Genomic DNA, 22,849 nt, shown 5'->3' on the forward strand with positions numbered 1-22,849 from the left:
ACTCGGTTGAACCGTTGCAAGTTTAAGAAAAGCGCATAATAAAAATAAGTTTTCTTTGCTTATGTACTTACGGGAAGGTAATTTTTAATATTATTTCTAAAGAAAACTAAATATAAATTGAAGTACAAAATTTATCTGATAATTTTTATATTTTAACGTATAAGTGAGCAGTTCTGAAGCAATTTCAAATTATTTTATCGTATCGCAAGGCATTTATTTTTCGCCGAACAAAACAACTGTAGTAAATCATAAATAAATCCTAATGGCCTAAAAATAATAATAACAATAATGTGATTTGACCACCCCCCCCCCCCCCGAATTTATTTTGTATATAATAGTGTAATTGAGGGTACAAATTAAAATAAAGGACTATAAATTTTCTAGCCGAATTTATTCGAAATGTATAAGAAATTTTACAGTGCAATAAATTCATTAAATTAAAAGCTGAACCTTAGATTTACGTCTTTAATTTTCTCTTCCGTTCTTGCTATTTTTATTAAATTATTCCTTTTTTGATTGTCATTAGCTTAAATTGTATTACAGACCTACCGTTACAATGCACATAGCGGTCGTAAAATTGAGATTATATATATATAGGTGATTCAGGAGGAAGGAAACATAATTTAAGAATTGATTATACAGCTTGAAATAAGCAAAAATATTCACACAAAATTAATATAGTGGCTTCTAGGTCAGCCTGTCTTAGGTTTAATTCCTGACAAGGGTTCAAAATTTTTTCGCTTAGGCTTGTCACCCGTTGACAAGCAGCACGTTATACTAAGTAATATATCGAATTCGTTTAAAATTCCAACTATTCTTTGGATAAGGACCTAAAACTTATTTAAGCAAAGTTTTTTGATATCGCCAACCGTTGACCCGGGACGTGAAAGAAATCGAGTTCGAAGACAAAAAAATCATTCCTTCCGTAATAGGCGTAGTATCGAATCGGTTTAAAGTGGTCGTTAGTTCTGTAAACATTTCGTAAAACGTTAGATATGACCAACCCTTACGGCAAGGGATGACCAAAATATTGCTGGAACGGTAAGAAGATGGGGTTTGTCGTATCGAGTAAATTTGAAGTAAAATAATTTTAGGACGGTATCTCAGAATGGATTTGACAACAAGCTTTGACGTGGTGATATGCAAAATTATGTGAAAGTCAAATTAAAAAACTTAATTTTATTCAAATTAAAAATTTGATGTTTTTGACAATTATTTCTTATGCGTGATGAATGGCAACTTTCATTTAGTTGTAAATGAAAGACATCAGAATGATGTTAATAAACAATGGGCAACGTTAAATAAAATGACTTTTTTATCATTAAACATCGAAAAATAATAATATATTTTTTTATATGAGTTTCTACAACTTGAGGTGTACTGTGACCGTTTTTGAAATTAGCGGTAAAAAATGTTTAACAGCCGAAATACGGCAAGGGTTTACTTAAGCTAATGTTTTTGTGAAAAAATTGTTGTTTTGCTATGACCTTTAAAATGTTGTCGTAACCTTATCCTAAACTTTGGTCCTTCTGATGCGTATAATCAAAGTTGTTGCCGTGACTCGAGTCTGCTTTGATGTTTAAACCGGTGTCAACTGGTTACCTTACCCGATGTTGAATTTAAGAATTCAAAAAAAGCCTTCTGTTAAAGCCTTAGTCGGTAAGCCGACTAAGGCTTTAACAGCATCTGTGTGAAAAGCGGGGAGCGTTCGTGATTTATTCGTTTTTGCCGAGTTCCTTCTTGGTATCTGCTGTTTGATTTAGACATGCACCTACCTCTGAAAGGGCCTTGTAAATCGATCGAGTTTTTGTTTTACAAGGCACGTGGTGAAGAAGAGGTAACGACAGCTAGTGTAAATACCCTGTAACGAGCAACGGTTCGCCATGGTAGGGCGGCGAGCTCTACCTGGGCTTGCGCTAGGACTGTCTGGACTAATCACTGTGGATACTACCTGCATACGCTCTTTTCAGAGCGTTTTTTCGTAATTGCATGCTCTTGGGTAAACTATCCAGCAGCGGCTAAGAGGTGCGAAATGTGACATGAGGACAATCAGGCCTCCGGCTGTTCGTATCTCGCTGCGTACCGTTATCGCATTTAAGGCTTGTCTGACAAAGTATTAGGTGTCAGAGTGTAAGTAGATAGATTAGTTTTGCTTATTCTAATTAGTTAGGGATGCACTGGCGAAGAGATCGGTTGTATAATCTGAAGAGTCTTATGGGAAAACTCAGGCGGGTTAGAAAGCAAGAGGATGTCGGGAGGGGAGTAGAGGATGTTAAAGTCTTCTCCTGTGATGACGAATGCTAATCTAGGCAGGCGAATACGTCCACCGGGATACCAAAAATCAGGCTGAATAGTGATTTCGTTAAGTTAAAGCTGGTGGCAGTTAATTCTCCCACTAGTAGCATAATTTCAGTAACAATGTGAGCAGTTGTTGGATTTCCTGAAGGCATTCGAAGCGCCTCTCCAGCGGTTCGCAGACGAGTGATATCGAGGCTTAACGAGTAGGGAAATGTTCTCTGCTTTGCCGAACGGATTTAAGACGCTTGCCTCTAAACCAATTGAAGTCAAGGAGGTTGTAGTTAAAGGAAAGAGACAGTGTCCGTCCCGGTATCAGCGCCCAGCACTTGTGCTTATTAAGGCAAAGCGGAAACTCAACGCTGCCTTAAAGGCAGCGGCAGGCAAGCGACCAGAAGTCATATTCATAAACAGGAAAGAGGACTCCACAAAAATAATGAAGAAGGAGTTTCAGGCTGCCCTCCAGGCCAATTTGAAAATTAAGAACATAAAGAATAGTAGGAAAGGTCCGGTTGTCACAGCGGATGACAAAGAGACAGAGTCGTTTCAGAATCTGTCGTTAGTAAAAGGCTAAAGGTCAAAGCGCATCAGAAATGTAAAAGTCATTGTCTGTAATAGGCATTGACCTCACTACCGAATGCGGATGAGAGCAAAATAAGAAGGTATATTTTTATTAGAGGCTTATTAAATTTGTAAATCTGTTGCTTGATTTTTAAGTAAATCAAGAGGACTTTGAGTAAATTGAATTGTAGAACAAAACTGTGGTTGCAGTCAACACTTGTTTTGTTGGCGTGAGGATAGTATTTTTGGTGTTTAAAGACACAATCAAAAATGATTTGAGTGCACGGTCTAATTGAAATAAGATAAGGAAAATGTTTGTGTGAAACCTTCGGTGTTAGGGAAGGCGCGGATCTGATATATCACATTTAATAAAAAATATTATGTCTGGAAATTAATTTACGACCAAATTCAATTTATATTTAACAATTTTAACCGATATTAATTAACAAGTTAATACCTTTTTCTGTCTTAGAGAATACAATATTACCAAATTTTTTGTTTTACTTTTCAAAACTGCAAAAATAAATACCGGTGCAAAAAACAAAAGTTCAGTTATGTAAATTACTATTAAAAAAAAATTCTGTTAATTTTCAACTAGATCGGCAATTCTGATGACGTAATTTGTTTTGTCAAATAATATATTAATACAGGTAAAAGTAAAAAAATAATTTTGAAATTAGTTAATTTTTATTTTAAATTGAAATATATATTTTAAAGCGATTATTATGAAGAAGATTACAAAGTTACGTCGGGAGGGATTCATTAGAACGATTAAACAACTGTAATACCACCACTGACCAATCAGAAACACAGAAATGTAATTAACTTGTTTTTCAATTCAATTCTTATAACAAAGTTGTTTGTCTATTTTAACGTTGGACGGATTACGATATGTAGCGAGGGAGTCGCTCGGTCTCTGCGTAAACAACCGATATGATTGACCAATCAGAGACGCAGAACGGTTATCAGTTGTTTTTCAGCTACGAAGTAAGACATCTCTTTAGTTGCGTCGCAAACGTTCACCTGTGCACATGTTCGTGTGGTATGAACAATCTTCTATAAAGAAAAACCACACAATTTAGGACATTACTTTAAAGTGAGGAACATTTATTTTATTGTATGCAACATAGATTTATTTTTTTTAATATATCGGTTTTAAATTAACATTTTTTTCTTAATTTACGGTTTAATGAAAATTAAAATTTAACGTAGAATTTTTTAAGCACGTTGCTACAGTTTATATGATGATCTTTTTTACATGGGATTTTGTTTTTTAATTTAAAATCTATTCTAGATAAATAATAATCTTCCATTTTACAAAATTTGTTTTATTCAAAAAAAGAGGGGTGATGTAATCTTTTTTTGAAATGGATACATCAATAATGCAAAATTTTTATAAAATGAATTACCGATGAATTTTATGTATAAACTAAAATGAATTTTATTCCAGAAAAAAGTATAAAACATCTTAATATTTTCAATAATTTTATAGGAATTGCCTAATTTTTATATTGCATCTAGATACATTATTTGTATTGTAAATGTAATTTATATGTATTGAATAGACATGTTTTTTCTTGCGCTTTGCTACCTTTGTCTACTGAAAATAAGTACAAATACCTTAGTTCAATGAATATATCACAGGAACTATAACATTTTATTTATAGTTTGATATATCAAATACTTTAATTATTATTGCTGAAACAGGAAATGCTTTTTAGAAACTCTATTAAAAGAAAGTTTGCATTTTGAATTAGGAAAACAGTAAGGGCAGTTATGTATCATATTTAAAACACACTTATTCTTTTTTAGTTTTTTCAGATCGTAATAATTGTGTTATCTCCCCGATAGAACAATTGGAATCTTCTTTCATCCAAATCATTGAACCACATCTTATCGGACATCCACACATTTTCACATCTCATTATTCAATTTATTTTTTCTGCAATTCTGTAGAAAATTCTTGAAATAAAAGCCGATTATCACTTGTACTAATATTTTCCATTATTGCAGATATAGTCTTCATTTATTTCTCAAGAGTTTATAATAATAAGAAATTAGCTTTTATGTTAATAAAAGATAATTTAAAATTTATTTTTGTTTCCTACATTTCTAAATTTTTCCTGGATGTCAGTTGTAGTTAACTGCATTCATTTCTGGGTCTCTTGATTGTAACCTGAAAAAGAAATCCTGTGTAAAGCTGTTTTATTGCGTAATCAACTGATCTTGTTTCAGATATTTTGTCTAAATTTATTTCATTGTTGTTCAGTTCACTAACAGAATATTCAAATCCAAATAAAACTTGTTCTAATCCATTTGATCCATTACCACGTTTTGCGAATTAACAACCGGCACACAAATTTCTGAATACTGTAATACAATCAAAAAAGTTTAATCATTATTTTTAAATTATTTTCAAGAAAGTGACAATTTTTTCTTTATCTCTGATTATACAGGTGACTAGATGGAAAGAAATTATAAGGGCATAATTGTTTTAATTACTCATTTTTCTTCTAAATGAATTTTAGTCTATGCTTTAATATATTTTTTATGTAATTCTTAACTTTGTTAGGCTAGGTACTTTGGTGGTTAAATTACTGATTTGCTATACCTCCCTTGTCACTACTTCATTCATATCAATAAGTTAGCCGATTATTTCAAATAATTTCTTCATTGAAATTATTTAAAATTTTTTCTCTGTTTTTGCTTTTCAGTTACAATTATTTTACAGAATTTATTTAATTATGTATAGCCATTAGCAAAACTTCATACAGGAAGAAAAATACAATTCCAGTTTATATTCATGCCTTTAAGCAAGTAGTCAAATGACCATATACTGTAAAGGTTCCATTTATTTTCATAATAACAAGTAGTACGTTGTAATTTTGTTCTTTATGTGAATTCTCGGTTTTTTAATGTAATGTAAATAATAGATTTTTTCAAAAACATTAATAAGCATTATTTTCCTAACCTTTTAATTAAATATTTAACTTTAACCTCTTTGGAGAGAGAAATGTTTTTACTATGTATATTTCATATACAATTATGTTTACATGGTTTTGTTGACTCATATACAGTAATTTTAATAATACATAAAATAATTAGGTAGCTTGTAGCATGTACTTCTTATGTAGCTAGTAATTTCATGCATTTTTATGTAGCTTGTAATTGCATGTTCTTTTTATGTAGCTTAGAAATATAACTGTTTTATTGTAAAAAAATTGTTTTACTAACATTGACTAACATTAATTATACTAATTTAAGTTTAGTTGATGGGTATTTTATGTATATCATTCATTCTGCTGTATATGAGTTGAATATCTAAATTTAAATGTAATATAAATCGATTTTCTAGTATTAAATTAGAACTGTCTTCAAAGAGGTTAAATTATAATTGATTCTAAGGAAGAGGATATTACATAAACCACTTGACAAGCTGTTTATACAATTTCTGCAGTTTTCTGTAAATTTATTATTTTTACTATACTTTTTTTTTAAATAAGCAGAATTTTGTGATTTGTTAATTCATAGTATTGGCTTTTTTCAATCGTATTTGATCTGTTTATGTAAAACAGCCTCGCATCTTATTTTCTTTGTGGATTTGCTTTTATTTTATAATTACACTAAAGTAATTTCTTAAATAAATAACCATATTTAACAACAAAATTAATTCTAAAATGTCCCTTTGATTATCTACATATAAACAAATTTATGAATATAACACATATAAGATTTTTTGGCTTTCATTTAAAAGATCTTCATTCTCACCCTAACTATCTAATGTTACATAAATCTATTTTTGACACCATCAAACACTATTTGAAAGTATACTGGTCTTCTGCAAAGAACAATCGAGGAACTATTACAGTATATCCGTCAGGAATCATTTTAGTTCTATTTAAAAGGCCCATCACTATTACCGTTGATAATTTTTACAGGAATGTTAAACCTAAAAATACACTACATTAAACCTTTCATATGAGCAAACTATATACATAAACCCCCTGGTTTTAGTCTTCTAGAGTATATGCCATATCTTGCCTGGTGGTTATCCACTGAAATTATTAGTTTATCTTTCTATAAATGTATTTTTTTATAAACCATTTTCCAAAACCATGTAAAACTGAAATAGAGCACATTCTGTTTTCTTATACGAGAATAGAATTTGCGATTTAATGGGTACCTGTCACCTTTTTCTTTCTTTTTCCTGTTTAGCCTCCGGTAACTACCGTTTAGATAATTCTTCAGAGGATGAATGAGGATGATATGTATGAGTGTAAATGAAGTGTAGTCTTGTACATTCTCAGTTCGACCATTCCTGAGATGTGTGGTTAATTGAAACCCAACCACCAAAGAACACCGGTATCCACGATCTAGTATTCAAATCCATGTAAAAATATCTGGCTTTACTAGGACTTGAACGCTGTAACTCTCGACTTCCAAATCAGCTGATTTGGGAAGACGCGTTAACCACTAGACCAACCCGGTGGGTTACCTGTCACCTGCTATTAATCATTTTGCACCTCCCACTGTTCACATATAGAATTAAATTGTAATTATATTTCATATTGAAAAAAAAAGTCCTCCTTATGGATTACTGAATAATATTTTAATTTTTTTCTATAATCCTACAGATAAAGGTAACTTCAATATTACATTTAGTATTTGCATTATTTAATACCCCCTTTTACACTTGGATTGTCATCAATCTCAACTTGATTCCATTTGCTATTCATTAGCAACTTTAGCTTTTTTTCAATAATATAAATTATAGACTTTTGTTTTTTTTTAATTCCAATTGGGATTGGCCATATTATGCTGTGAAAATGCATTCTTAAGAGAATCTTAAATGGGGTAATTAAGAGGTCTGGATGGTAATGCGTACATCTGCGCAAGTGCAAAAGGAAAAAAAAGAAATATGGAAAACACAAGTAAATTCATTATGATTAAAAACTCTGAGTAACTGATTTCTTTGAAGGATCTTCTATTTTTAGTATTGAAAATAATAGAAAAATCCCTTAAGTTATATTTCATCAAATCAATAACATTTTTCTGTTGAAATTATAAAACAAAAATCTTCTGGTTAATTCATATATATCCCGAGTTCAATCTTCTTATTCGGTTTCATTTTTAGATATACAGTTTCAGATTGTGTAATTGTAAAAATACACATATTAGAGTATTGCACAGATAGCAAATTTGCATTTATACTTTGGCACAGTTCAGGATGTATTATTTTAGGTTGTTACTCAACAGCTAGCAAATCTGATATGCTCTGACAATTCAGGGTGTATTGTTTTAGATTGCTGCTCAACAGCTAGCAAATCTGATATGCTCTGACAATTCAGGGTGTATTATTTTAGATTGCTGCTCAACAGCTAGACTCTGACAATTCAGGGTATATTATTTTAGATTGTTGCTCAACAGCTAGCAAATCTGATATGCTCTGACAATTCAGGGTGTATTATTTTAGATTATTGCTCAACAGCTAGCAAATCTGATATGCTCTGACAATTCAGGGTGTATTATTTTAGATTATTGCTCAACAGCTAGCAAATCTGATATGCTCTGACAATTCAGGGTGTATTATTTTAGATTATTGCTCAAAGCTAGACTCTGACAATTCAAGGTATATTATTTTAGATTGTTGCTCAACAGCTAGCAAATCTGATATGCTCTGACAATTCAGGGTGTATTATTTTAGATTGTTGCTCAACAGCTAGCAAATCTGATATGCTCTGACAATTCAGGGTGTATTATTTTAGGTTGTTGCTCAACAGCTAGCAAATCTGATATGCTCTGACAATTCAGGGTGTATTATTTTAGATTATTGCTCAACAGCTAGCAAATCTGATATGCTCTGACAATTCAGGGTGTATTATTTTAGATTATTGCTCAACAGCTAGCAAATCTGATATGCTCTGACAATTCAGGGTGTATTATTTTAGATTATTGCTCAAAGCTAGACTCTGACAATTCAGGGTATATTATTTTGAATTGTTGCTCAACAGCTAGCAAATCTGATATGCTCTGACAATTCAGGGTGTATTATTTTAGATTGTTGCTCAACAGCTAGCAAATCTGATATGCTCTGACAATTCAGGGTGTATTATTTTAGGTTGTTGCTCAACAGCTAGCAAATCTGATATGCTCTGACAATTCAGGGTGTATTATTTTAGATTATTGCTCAAAGCTAGACTCTGACAATTCAGGGTATATTATTTTAGATTGTTGCTCAACAGCTAGCAAATCTGATATGCTCTGACAATTCAGGGTGTATTATTTTAGATTGTTGCTCAACAGCTAGCAAATCTGATAGGCTCTGACAATTCAGGGTGTACTATTTTAGATTATTGCTCAAAGCTAGACTCTGACAATTCAGGGTATATTATTTTAGATTGTTGCTCAACAGCTAGCAAATCTGATATCCTCTGAAAATTCAGGGTGTATTATTTTAGATTGTTGCTCAACAGCTAGCAAATCTGATATGCTCTGACAATTCAGGGTGTATTATTTTAGATTATTGCTCAAAGCTAGACTCTGACAATTCAGGGTATATTATTTTAGATTGTTGCTCAACAGCTAGCAAATCTGATATGCTCTGACAATTCAGGGTGTATTATTTTAGATTGTTGCTCAACAGCTAGCAAATCTGATATGCTCCGACAATTCAGGGTGTATTATTTTAGATTATTGCTCAAAGCTAGACTCTGACAATTCAGGGTATATTATTTTAGATTGTTGCTCAACAGCTAGCAAATCTGATATGCTCTGACAATTCAGGGTGTATTATTTTAGATTGTTGCTCAACAGCTAGCAAATCTGATATGCTCTGACAATTCAGGGTGTATTATTTTAGATTGTTGCTCAACAGCTAGCAAATCTGATATGCTCTGACAATTCAGGGTGTATTATTTTAGATTGTTGCTCAACAGCTAGCAAATCTGATATGCTCTGACAATTCATGGTGTATTATTTTAGATTGTTACTCAACAGCTAGCAAATCTGATATGTTCTGAAACAGTTCAGGGTGTATATTATTTCAACTTTTTCCTTAACTGGTAGGAGATTCGATGTGCTCTTGCACAGTTCGGGGTGTATTATTCACATCTTAGCTTATCAGGTACCAAATATGATACAAAATTATTTTTAATTATAATTCTTGATTACAAATTGACATTGTAAATATCTATGTTGTATGCAATGAATAGTTCTAGCAAGTGCACGGTACATAAAGCATTCGTACCGCGTCAACCGCGTCGCGACCGTATTTCATCATCCCGATATCGTTCATCGGGTTTCGGTTGGGGGGTGCTGTGTACATAAATGTGTTTATATATTGGGGGGTGATATATAAATATGTTAATGTTAGAAATAGTTTATTTATAATATTTATAGTTATTCTGTGTTTATTATGTTTCTTTGTCTTTTCAGCTCATCACTTCACTACCAGCGGCTGAAGTCCTCCTTATAAATCAATTTACATTTTTTTTTTTTTTTTTATTACATCACGTAAAAATTCCTCTTGTAGTTTAAATTGCTTTATACAATTTTTTTGAAATATTAATGAGTAGGTTTTAAAATTATCCTTTTTATAAATTATTTAAATTTTATTAATTTCATTGACAAAATTAATCATTTAAAAAAGTTCAAGAAATTTAAAAAATACGTAAAGATATAGAGGCAATTTCTTAATTAACTGTAGCTTTTAAATCTGGTTATATATTTATTTTTATATATTTTTTTTATATTTATTATATTACATAAGCTATTCCTTAAATTTTTTTGGTAGATGTTAATCAAATTGAAGGTTAGAGCATATTTATATCTAATTACAGTTTTAAAAATTTTTTATTTTATTTGAAAGATTTTAAATTTTGAATACCCCCTTTGCTTTCCCAATCAGCGTTCAGCCACCTGCTTCAAAGAAGATGCATGCTTGCATGTTAGTTTAATTTTTTCAAACCAGGGTCAGCTGATTTTAGAGGTGCCATAATAAATTATTTAATTTTTTTCGCTAAGTTTTTTATTAAAAAAATTAACTTACACAAGTAGAATGATTATTTGAAAAAATTCATCTAGCTTAACAGTAATCCAAATTACTTCAAAATTTAATCAATTTTATATGTAATATATTTGCCTTTCATATTAAAAAGGTATGAACTGATTCTGGTTTTTAGTATGTAATTATTTTATCTTATATAACATATTTTGAAATTGTGGGGGAAATAAGTGATTGGTGTAAATAAAGTGTGAAATTGAAGTGCGATCAAGATTAAAGTGTGAAATTGACGTTATCTTCCTCACTACAAAAATTTACAAACTATAAATAAAAATAAGACTTGAAATAATACAGATTACCAGGTTATATTCAACATCTCATCAACTTTTCACTTCATCCTGCGTCCTATATCTTCAGAGTACCAGATCGATCGATTCTTTCAGCTGCTCGATGGATTTGATCCTTGGATTAGCCATGGTGATGAATGTAAAGCTGTGTACACAAATGGTAAAATATTAAGGTACTACTAATTCTTTACTACATCATATATATTTCCTAATAATACTAGTATTTATTAAAAGACTCCATCCATTTATGTAATGTTTAGCTTCAGTTAGAGCAACCAAGAAATGGAGCTACTCACTCTGTGGCTTCAACCAGCCACTATCACTTTCCTTGTACCAGGGGCCAAGGCCAGGGTCAGGGCTTTACCCCACCCGGTCTAGTCTAGTGGTTAACTCATCATTGCAAATCAAATGATTTCAAAGTCGACAGTTCTAAGGTTCAAATCCTAGTAGACTTTTAAATGGATTTGAATACTAGATTGTGGATATCGGCATTCTTTCACGGTAGGGTTTCAATTAACCACACATTTCAAGAACGGTCAACATGATACTGAACAAAACTACACTTAATTTGCATTCATACATATCATCCTCTTAAGTAATACCTTATGGTGGTTCCCTAGGCTAAACAGAAAAAGGTATTAGTTTAGACCCCAGTTTACATCATTGATAGGTAACTTTCTTTTTTGATACTGCAGTTACTTTTATTTCTTACTTTTATAAAAATTTTAGGTAGATCTGACATAAAATGTCATGCGCAGCACAGAAAGTTTGTGTGGCAAATTACAATATAAATGCAATAAAAGAAACATCAGTATAATAAAAAGCAGAAACTTAGTACACATATCAAGAAATACCATTATCTGGTCAATGCTTAATTTGTCTCTGATATATATATTTTATTTGAAATATAAACCACCAAAACACAGTAATTACATAAGTTAAACTTGCCATATTAATTTCCATTGACTGTTAATACAGATTGAAGATGCAAGGTACTATGAAAAATACCTCATTTCATAGTACCTTGCATCTTCAATCTGAATTAAATTCTATTTTTATTACATTAAAACTTATTCTTTTTAATGAGTTCTCTTTTTTAACATAAATTATAATGTTAATTGTGAAATTTTAAATGATATTATGAACATAAATGTAGTTGTGAAAATATTTATAATGAAAAAAAATACAAATCAATTAAAAAGAATTAGTTATAATTTAATACCAACTGAAGATGCAAGATACTGCACAAACTGGTTATTGGAAATAAATAAGGTAAGTATAACTAATCTAATTACTGTGTTTAAGTGGTTTATATTTCATATAATGTTAAATTTTAAATATATATATATATATACACAATTTTTATTTATGAATTTTGTTAGTTAGAGCAATGAAACTTCATAAGCTTACTATGTACATTTCTTGGCTTATGATATTTCAGGAAGACTGTTATTCATATTTTTATTTTAACCTTCCTAATAATATTTTGAGTATTTATCAGTTAGCAGTACATCACTTGATTTTTTCATCATTGTTAATAAAATTGAAATGCAATATATAATTAAACTAAATTATTCTTTTTGTTGACAACAATCATTTGTTTATAATGTAAAGAATAGTCATGAAAAGCAATTGGATTTGAGAGATTTCATAATGTAAAATGAATGAAATAAGAATCAAACTATTGTCGTTACAGTCATCTTTTCACTTGGATATCCCGAAACTTTTAATTATAATAAAAATGAATTTTATGTAAGTTTACAGATAGAGAGCAGGTTTTGATAGATGAAACAAAGCGATATCTTCATTTAACGCATTATTTTAATAGAAGATATACTGTGTGAAAATTTAGAAGTGGTTTCACAAGTTTTTTTCTTTTTTGACAAGGAAATTCTGTTTAGTCCTTTATTGTTTTGCTTGCTTTGGCGATGAATCAATTGCCTGACAGCGGTTTTAAAATTGAATGAAACCATGCTCGCACCTCTTTGTCAAAATTTGTAGAATATACTTGCAAAGTAGATGGTACATAAATAAATATTTCATGAATTTTAAATACCAGAGCGATCAAAGCAAGTGGAAACCTACATAAAATTGTGAAAATAATAAGAAAATAAATGATGCAGTTCATTCTATAAAAATATTAAGTATAATTTTAAAAAAATATATATATAAAAATTAGTAAAAGGATCATGTGGTGTACAGACATCCTGTATCGATTTTTGTTACCGTTCAACATTATTCTTAGCTGAAAATTTTAGCTCGGCCAAACCGGTTCATATAACACACATTCCTGTATGTGATATAGATCTGTTACCATCTATGTCGGTGAATCTTAATTCAGAATAATTTTTTTGCTTCTATTCTTGGTAAAAGCGTTCTGATCTTGTACGAGAGGAATCCCTGCTGCCTTAAAAGGGGCTTAGAATTTCTTTGAGCGAGTTGTCTTGTTTAGCAATCCTTGTAGATTACGCCTTTCTAACCTCCACTTTATTCCTTTATTTTCTTCCACCTTGATCTATTAGAATGGTGTTTTTCAATGATTTCTCACTGGATATCTAACGATGTCGGAGATGTAAAAAATTCAGTGTTCTTGGTATCTATCTAGTCTGGAATAGGGTAAAGATTTTCTTATGTACCTACCTAGCTAGCGATTCTATTTCTGTAAAAAATGTCTATATAAATAGTTCTACCAGGCTAAATATTTAAGGAGTAAAAATGGACCATCTAATCATTCCTAATAAATATTTTTGTTAGAAAAAGGTCAATGTTATCATAAATGAAATGAATTTATTAACTAAAACAAAACTATATTAATTTCACAACTGCTAATTGAATTTGTTTTATTTTCTTTTGTTTCAGGTAACTCAACGGTTCATTTAATAACCTAAGGGAGAGCTGCCATGTAAGTGGCCCTCCTTACATTGTGGTACTCCCTTTTACTATAGGATAATTTTCTATTAAAGGTACTTACTTTTGTTATTATTGTTTCATATTATAAATTTCCATGTTATTATTAAGTTGTGTAGTTTTTAAGTTGACAGTAATATTCTGATAAAATCGCGGTAGGTCCCAACTCCCAGTAGGGTCCCCTGATAGGAACTTTCCTGTAGGGAATTTTTTATGTGTACTTTTGTGTATGTTTCTGTTTCAGGTTCAACATAAATTTTACATTAAAATTACTTAGATAAGCAATGTAGATTAAGTTTATGAAAGTATATGTAAAGTTTTGTATATGTTTTTCAGGTACAATATTATTATGTATGTTTTTCAGGTAGATATTATTTTATTATTACTTAGTTAAGTCGCGTTCGCGATCCCAATCCCTAATAGGATCCCAGTAGGTTTCCCCATTGATAGAATATGATATTTTCAATGTATTTGTGTTGCATGGTTAGGTCCAATTCCTATTTCATAAAGGGGGAGGTTTTTTAGTCGGTGAGAGCCCGACACTACCGTCTGTTGCGGGCACAGACGGTGGCTGACACAGCTTTTCCCTCCTCCTACGCAAAACAAAAAAAAAAAAAAAAAAAAAAAAAAAATTAACAATTCATATTATGTACATTATTAATCTTTTTGACAAGTGATTTTGAGTTGTAGTTGCTGTACTGGGAGTACTTTCAAACTCATGGAAGTTGTGAGAAAAAAAATGGTTCCTGATTACTCAAATGTAATGTTGAAGGTGTAAAATGGAATATGGAAGCTAAAGAAAATTTTAGTTAAAATGACTATCACCGTAGTTTCAAATCTGGATTGAAGAAAGGTGAGTATCATAAATGACTAACAGAATTTTTAAAATGCAGCAAAACATGTATATTTAGAATCGTACATAGTGATTTTAACAAATTTTGGGTGCTGAATTCAAAACTTATAAATTTTGTGTAATACATTGCACTTATAGATACATAAGATTTATTTACCAATAAATGCACAATCTGTGTGATAACAATATTTCAAAAGAGTTATTATTTATGTGTATTCATTTACAATTTGTTTAAATCAGCTAAATTTTTGTTTGTTCAAACACAAATGAATTGAAATATGTTCAATACAGTTTTTAAATGTTTAAATCATCTGAACTGAATTTTTAAAATTTGTTGACAAATTTGTACAATGTTTGATCAGTTTCTCTAAATAAAAACAAACAATAGCAGTCAATCATTCTAGCATCCCATCTTCCTTGGTACACTAATGCTGCACGGTCAGAATATCCTGACGGAAATGGTCTCCCTGCTCATCACTGACAGAGCCCAAATTTTCAGGATAAAAGTCTAGGTGGGAGTGTAAGAAATGAATTTTTACATACTAAATCTTTCTACAGAAAGATTGTAGTTGTTTTAACAGTTTATTAACCAAAAAAATTTAGTTTTATCTTTTGTATTGCCTAAAAAACACCAATAATGTCTCTGAAGGACTTCCATGCAGCTAATGCACATTCACTAAGTTATCCTCAAATGTTAAATCCTTAAGCATTTTGATTTGTGGATTGATAAATGTACTCTCCTTGAACTTACAATCACTCAATTTAGGAAAACTTATTGTTAAATGATTAAATCCTCATCCATCTTGGTGTTTTTCATTGGTCCAATTGTAATGTGAAATTGTGATTGTATGATCTTACCACTCTTAATTAATGATAAATTCTTTACATTTTTTTCACCAGGCATAAAGTTCTGCTGGAATGGCCAGTTCTTTACTTAGTAAGACCTTTTGTACCATGCCTAGTCCAAAAACAAAGAAAAACAATATTTTGTAAACCCTCCTTGTAAAGCAGGAAGTAAAGCACAACTTTCAAATCACTGCAAACTTGCCACAAATGCTCTTTGTATTTTATCGCTTCTAATACTGATGCCACATTTTCATACATTTCCTTCATGTAGACTGCATGAGCTAATGGAACGGATGTCTGTTTGTAACCATTACCTTATAAAACTGCTTTCATGCTAACTTAGTAGTCAATAAAAAAAGCCATTCTTCAGGAACATGCTGAATTCCAAGCTCTTTCATCAGGGCATCGACATCAGTACAAATGCGCAATGAACTCCTCATAGTAAAGTGGGTTGAATAAGTTTTATTTCGTGTTACAAACACAGTAAATTTTGTTTTTTCTGCCAAAAGATTCAACTGTTGTAGTCTAGATGTCAAGACGTTCAGCTTTCTGCTTTAATAACTTTAAATCACAAACTATATCATTAAGTTCATATTGTTGAATTAAGTGAGGTCTCATCGGATACAGGAAGAAATTTTTCAACATCCACTACATTTTCAGATTGTTTTTCTAAAAATGTTGGATTAGATGGTGGTACAGGTATAGGTAACTCCTATCCCCCATTTGGTACCAGCTTTGGACCTGAAGATACATCTGTATATTTTATGAACTTTCTTTTTTTGAATGAAAATCCAAATATATTTGTCATACAAAAGTAGCAGTGTGAAGTGTTACAAACCATCAGTACAGTAAATAGGAGGACTTGTTGTTTCCCCTTCAACCATTCGGTTACTGAGCACGATATAGAAATAACATGAGGCACCCAGATTTCATCCCTGGATGCGCAATCAAAATAAAATTTATAGGCAGTTTTTATCGATTCATGAGTAAGTCTTTCTTTGAGATTTATGCATAAATTTACCTCTAATGAAACAATAATTGTCTGGCTGATTTGAGCATCCAAAAAGTTTTTCAGAGGCCATGTAGGAAATAAAAATGAGAAAAAGTCTCTTCAGTATTATAAAGAATTTATGAAAATATAGCAAAACAATAATAACTGTGTGAACACAACACACATTATAGACAATTGAAGCTAGACTGAATAAAATTTTAAGCTCTGTAGTAGGCAACAACAGATAACTGTATGATGTCATCATACATGTCTACTTCTCATGATACATTGCCATTTTGTGGGACTTGCATGTCGTCTCTTGTCGCATTCAATCTTTTGTTTATGGCAAATGACTATAATTATTTTATTGATTTACATTTTCAAGGTACAATTTCATCCTAAGTAACTAGAAATAAAAAATAATTATCATAACAGCTGCGGTTCTTCTATTATGTTTTAAAATAAATATTTAAACATCAATCAGGTTTAAGGTAATTCTTGATTACAAAACATTGTTCAGCTGTTCTTATGCAATTTTAGGACAAATTAAGAAAAACTGCCAAGTTTTACTTTAGTAAAAATCTAAAGCTATCATGAAAAGTCCATTCTCCACAATGTATAGACAAATATGGCATCATGTACATGAATGAATTTTGGTAAGAAAAAAAACAGTGTCTAAATATTTTGTTATTTAGATCATATATCTTATAAACATATCTGCACTACACTTTTCCCTAAAAATGCTCCACTCTCGGGCACTTGTTGCACTACAACACCAACTTTTGTAGAAATGATTTTAGAAATCCACCACCCATCCATTTTTGAACCCCTTGTTTGTTTCAATATACTGATTAACAGACAAATCTTTATCTTAATAAAGAGATTGTATTCAAGCAGTGTCTAAACAATAGGAGTAACAATAAAAATCTCCAACTTGAACCGACAACTAAAACCTTTGAGTGGCCTTTAGTGTAAGGTTATGCGTTTTCATTCAGAAGAATAATCACCATTGTGAGCAGTTTGCACGGTTTGATTTGTCCAAACTCCTTCAATTAATAATAAGATTCTGATGTTGCTGCAGTCCCAAGTTCCATGAATTCTGCTAGTAGATTCTTTTGTTCCAAAAATATTGTGACAATCATTTTTTAGTTCAATAATATCATTTGAATCTGTTTGGCTTGTTTCTCTCTAATTTTCTGGCATCATGACTATGTCTCTCATAATATTATTATAAACATGAGATTGTAATCTACAGATTTTAGTTTCACTGTATGCTTGCTCACAAAAAATGAATTGCAAAACACATCTCACAGTTGGAAACAGAGATATCAACATGTCTTTCATCAATTGCTCCTTTACCAGCACTAAACAGAATGAACAATTGATTAAATTATAAATTCCTGATCTGTGACTTCTGTGTTATAAAAGTCACGCAAGATATAAATGATACCATATAAAGTTGATATCTTTACATTTATGATGACACTATATAACAATTCAATGTCATGAACAGAATAAAAGCGCCAATTTCAAGGCTGAATATCATCTATAGTTTAGTCAGCTTCGTGCTGGTATGCAATAATTTTTGAGGGAAAGGCATCTGAAAAACAATTAAAATATCCATTTACCTCAGCAAGCCTAACTTGTGATGTGAGTTTTTATTAAGACTGGCTCAGCGTTTTTTTGGAAATAGATATGTGTCATGTCAGGTTATCTGTTGAGTGACTCCTTCAGAGACATAAAAATATTAATTATTATTATTATGAACTAGACTCCTTGAGTCGATTGGAATCCCTTATTCCTCAAATAGGAATCTATATTCCATGAATATAGATTACATCTTTGAGTTTTATATTTGATAAAATTCTGGATAAATCTCTTAGGCTGAGGCAATAGCTACTTTCTTAATGGCCCCTTAACAGAGTGATATCTCTTTGCTTATGAGACTTATATCGCAGGCAAATTATTATATTAAAAGCACAACAGACTACACTTAGATGTCTTGATGAATTAATGTACACTTCTTATAATTTAATTCACCAAATTTCTTCATAACAAAAAATATAAAATTAAATTTTATAATTTATTGGTGGATTGAATTATGTGTGAACTAAATATCATTAAACTAAAAATTATACTAATACAACTTATAGACTTGTCTGTTACTTATTTATAATAATTTAATAATAATTAAACTGATAAGTTTTCTTTTTCAGTAATGTCAGATGGAGGACTTTTATCCCAGAATTTAATCATAAATAGAATTGTGATTTTCATCAAATTAGATTGGAGAGGAAACAGTAATTGGTGAGTTTTCTATTTAATTATTACAATATATAAAATGTGCAATACAATAAGTAAAAACCATTAAAAATTTAATGTAGAAAAGCGGTAACATCAATGTACATTTAAGAATGTTCAGCAGCTCTTATGGAGGGGAAGACCATGTGTAAGGAAAGATTAGAAGGGCTCTAACAAAAAGAAAAAAAGTTCCATAGGTGTTTTTTAAGTTGAGAGAAAACATTTAAAAGAATTACGAAAACTTGGGATTAACTCATTGACTCTTGATTCTACTAATCTTTATTTATTTTATTATAATATTTAAAGGCTTAGCTCTAAAAAGAGGCTTATGAATGTAATTAAATTCCATTGTATGAATAATAATTTGTCTTTAAGATCAATACAATATTAGTAATAAAGCGATTAATTTGGATAACATCTAAAGTTTCAGGTTGTCTTTCAAATTACTTTATATAAGAGTTGAAGCATATCGTGGCAGATTTTAGTTTATCTCTCAAAGAGAGAAATGATCTACTTAATTTTCATCAGAAAGTTTTTTATGTTTTTTGGGGTAACAGTGACATCTTTACTTTCACTGTTGGGAAATGATATTTATAACCACCGATATTCTTATGCAGAATTTACAAAATTTGCTAGATTATTATAATTTTCAAATCATATAAAGACCACTTAGATTTTATTTTTTGAATCAAGTGTTAAAAGAATAAAGCTCGCAGAGACGAAAACCCTTTAAATCATTAATTCACTTTCAGGCGTGATTTTTGATTGCAACTTTCCTGTAAATTATGGTAGTAAATAATTTACTTTATAATCCACTAAAAATTTCTGTACCTGCACTTACATGTAGTTTCTGCCTTAACTTAGTTTAAAATTATATTTCAATAAATGTCATTTTGTGATAATAAAATTCTTAACAGTTAAGCCAAAAAATATAATTTTAATAGAACATATGAGATGAAGAGGTAATCACTGAAAATTAATGTAATCATTGCAGTTTATTTATTGACCAATAAAGAAAAATTCTATTTTAAATCAAACTTTTGGCATTTTGCAATGTTGTTCAGGAGAGGTACAGTGGGAAAGTTTCTGTTATCAAACCATAATTTCTAAAAAAAATAAACTCGCCTTACAGCTGCTGTTGGTGTAGTCTACAATCGGCATAAACTGTCACTTCCAATCTATTCTCAGCAATATCATATAAAATACACTTTCATGATTTATTACACCTTCAAATCTAACATTTGTCTCCGAGATCATCCTGTTATCATACAGCATTACTTTGTTCTTAGCACTATATTAAATTCTTAATCATATAAATTTATTACTTTTCATATTATACCTTAATATCTTTTGTGATAAAAAAGAAAACAAAAACACAAAAAAATGGGGATATAGTGGTTGTACTTTTAAAATATTGTTGCTATAAATTTATACATAAATTAAAATACAATACTATTGCAAAAAATAATTCCATTTTACAATTTAATTTAATCTTACCTGTAGTTATTCTATCTCTTTTTTTTTAGAGCTTAATTTATTGTTGAATTTACTACAAAATGAAGCTGTATTTGTCATATATCTACTAGTTTATCTGAAAATATAGCAAGTATAACAAATAATATTATCAAGATACCTCACAACTTACTAATGAGAAATAAATTTAAAAAAAAAAGGGACTGATAATATAGATAGATAGATAGATAGAATAGTTGTTGGTAATAAATGGATTTTTATTCTGTTTTTCATATACTGAATCAGTTCTTAAAGTATGTTCTGTATTACCTATCCAAATGCTACTTGAACAGAGTAAGATGTGTATTATAACGTACTTAAAATATCATACTCAAATGCGTGATATAATTAAAGAAAATGTATATGTATATTGCTATGTTTATTCTTGATAAATATTATTGTGCAGTGTACTGATGGGACAGCTTAACAGCAGATGTACTATTATACTGATAAGGTAATTTAATTTTTATATTTCCATTAGCAAACACGTCTAACAAGATGTAGCAATTTCCCAGTTTTTGTAAAGTATTTTAAATTCTTTAAGATAAAACAATTTCATTTTCAATTTTCTGAAATATTTTTAAAACTACTTTGTAGCTGTGGTATCAGTATCGGAGGAGAAACTTTCTTTTCAAGTTGTACCTCACAAATTGTGAACAGGTAGTAGAAATTTTATCTTTGACAAAAATGCACATGTAAATTTAGGTTCTCACTTCAAAATGTAGAATGTGGTGCACCTCAGATAAAAGTTTTTGCTTTCTTTATTGTTTATTAATGATCTGCCTCAAAATCTTTAGCCATTCATTATAACTCTTCTCACAGGTAACACAACTACTATTTCTAAAGATAATTATTAAAAAGAAATTGAGAATTGCTTAATTGCAGCTTCAAAAAATTATTCAATGGATGCATTGTAACCATCTAACTTAAAATATGTATAAAACAGTCACATTGTGCTTCTCGGGTAGACATAACATTGCAGATTGCATGGCCAGAATTCCCATTAGGGATATTGATAGCATTTTTGTTGTCCGCAGAAGTTTTTGATTTGATAAATTCTTGTGGGATGATCAAACTGATTTTGTTTGTTAACCAAATGGAGTGAACAGTTTTACTCTGAAGAATCTTTACAAAACACTAAGCTTGTAATCATTATGAACATATATTATGCCTAAATATTTTCTCGTATAATGTGTAATGTCCAGTTTTTGGGTTTTTTAAAAACATGAGTTTTGAAGAGAAAAAAAAAGAAGAGCTTTCAGTTTATTACCGATGCACACTTTATGAGAAAGGTAACTGAACAATCTGTTTATTTTACAATTAAAAGTTTACTTTTACAATAACAATATTGTTCTGTTGATGAATTAAAAAAAAGACAAACATATGATTTACCTTCAACATGTACAGATATACTATATGCTCGTAATAATTTTCAGTAACGATTTCTTAGCTGTTAATTATTTTGTAGTAATATTTCAAAATTAATGTATTTACATTAATATCATTTCATGTCTTTGATTAAATAATTGGTACTTACTTATAACGCCACTGCAGCTACAGCTTTATTTAAAAACAAAGTAGTCAATCAGATTTCGGTGAAAAATTGGCCGATATAGAGTTTAACATAGATTCAAAAGAGTATCTTTATTAATTTTAATACATGGTTATTTATATTTACTTATTTTATAAATATAATTTAATCAAACTTAACCTACGCTCGCTAACCTTGACTAATTAACAGGATTTTGTTCCGATCAGAAAAAAACATTTATTTATTAAGTGGCAAGTTATGTTAAATAATTTGTTATAATATAAAAATAAAAATCACCCTTACCAACAATTTATATTATATCCCAAGGTATTTGGGTCATTTGTCCATCCTCAGGAGAGGTATTTTTTTGTAAATTAAAACATTAAAATTAAAAACGTAAATAAAAAATTATAACTATATAATATAATTGATAACCTAACAACAAGTTGTCATTGCTGTAACAACAAGTTAGGCAAGTTATAATTATTAATTTAGATAGAAAATCATCTTCAAATTTGATATGTTCATTGATTAATTTATTGTTATTAAAAAATATATAAAATTTTTAGAGATTGCTTATTTTATAATAATCGGTGGAAAAATCTAATATTTAATAAAATTATTTGTTATTATTTTTGTAATAATTAGCTGTAATTATGTCACATTTTTATAAAATGTGATAAGCATAATTGGATTTATCGAA

General features: G+C 30.0%; 1 long non-coding RNA gene across 1 annotated transcript; it reads right to left on the bottom strand.

Annotated features, from left to right (window-relative positions):
• Positions 1–3,976: 3,976 nt before the first annotated feature.
• Positions 3,977–22,612, bottom strand: LOC142332244 (uncharacterized). The gene is made up of 4 exons (XR_012758233.1): positions 22,450–22,612; positions 20,601–20,694; positions 11,218–11,350; positions 3,977–5,226 (listed from the first exon to the last, which is right to left on the bottom strand). It is a non-coding gene; the product is annotated as an uncharacterized LOC142332244 (long non-coding RNA).
• Between the last annotated feature and the right edge of the window lie 237 nt (positions 22,613–22,849).

The sequence above is a fragment of the Lycorma delicatula genome, chromosome 11 (assembly GCF_047948215.1).
Source record: "Lycorma delicatula isolate Av1 chromosome 11, ASM4794821v1, whole genome shotgun sequence".
NCBI lineage: Eukaryota > Metazoa > Arthropoda > Insecta > Hemiptera > Fulgoridae > Lycorma > Lycorma delicatula.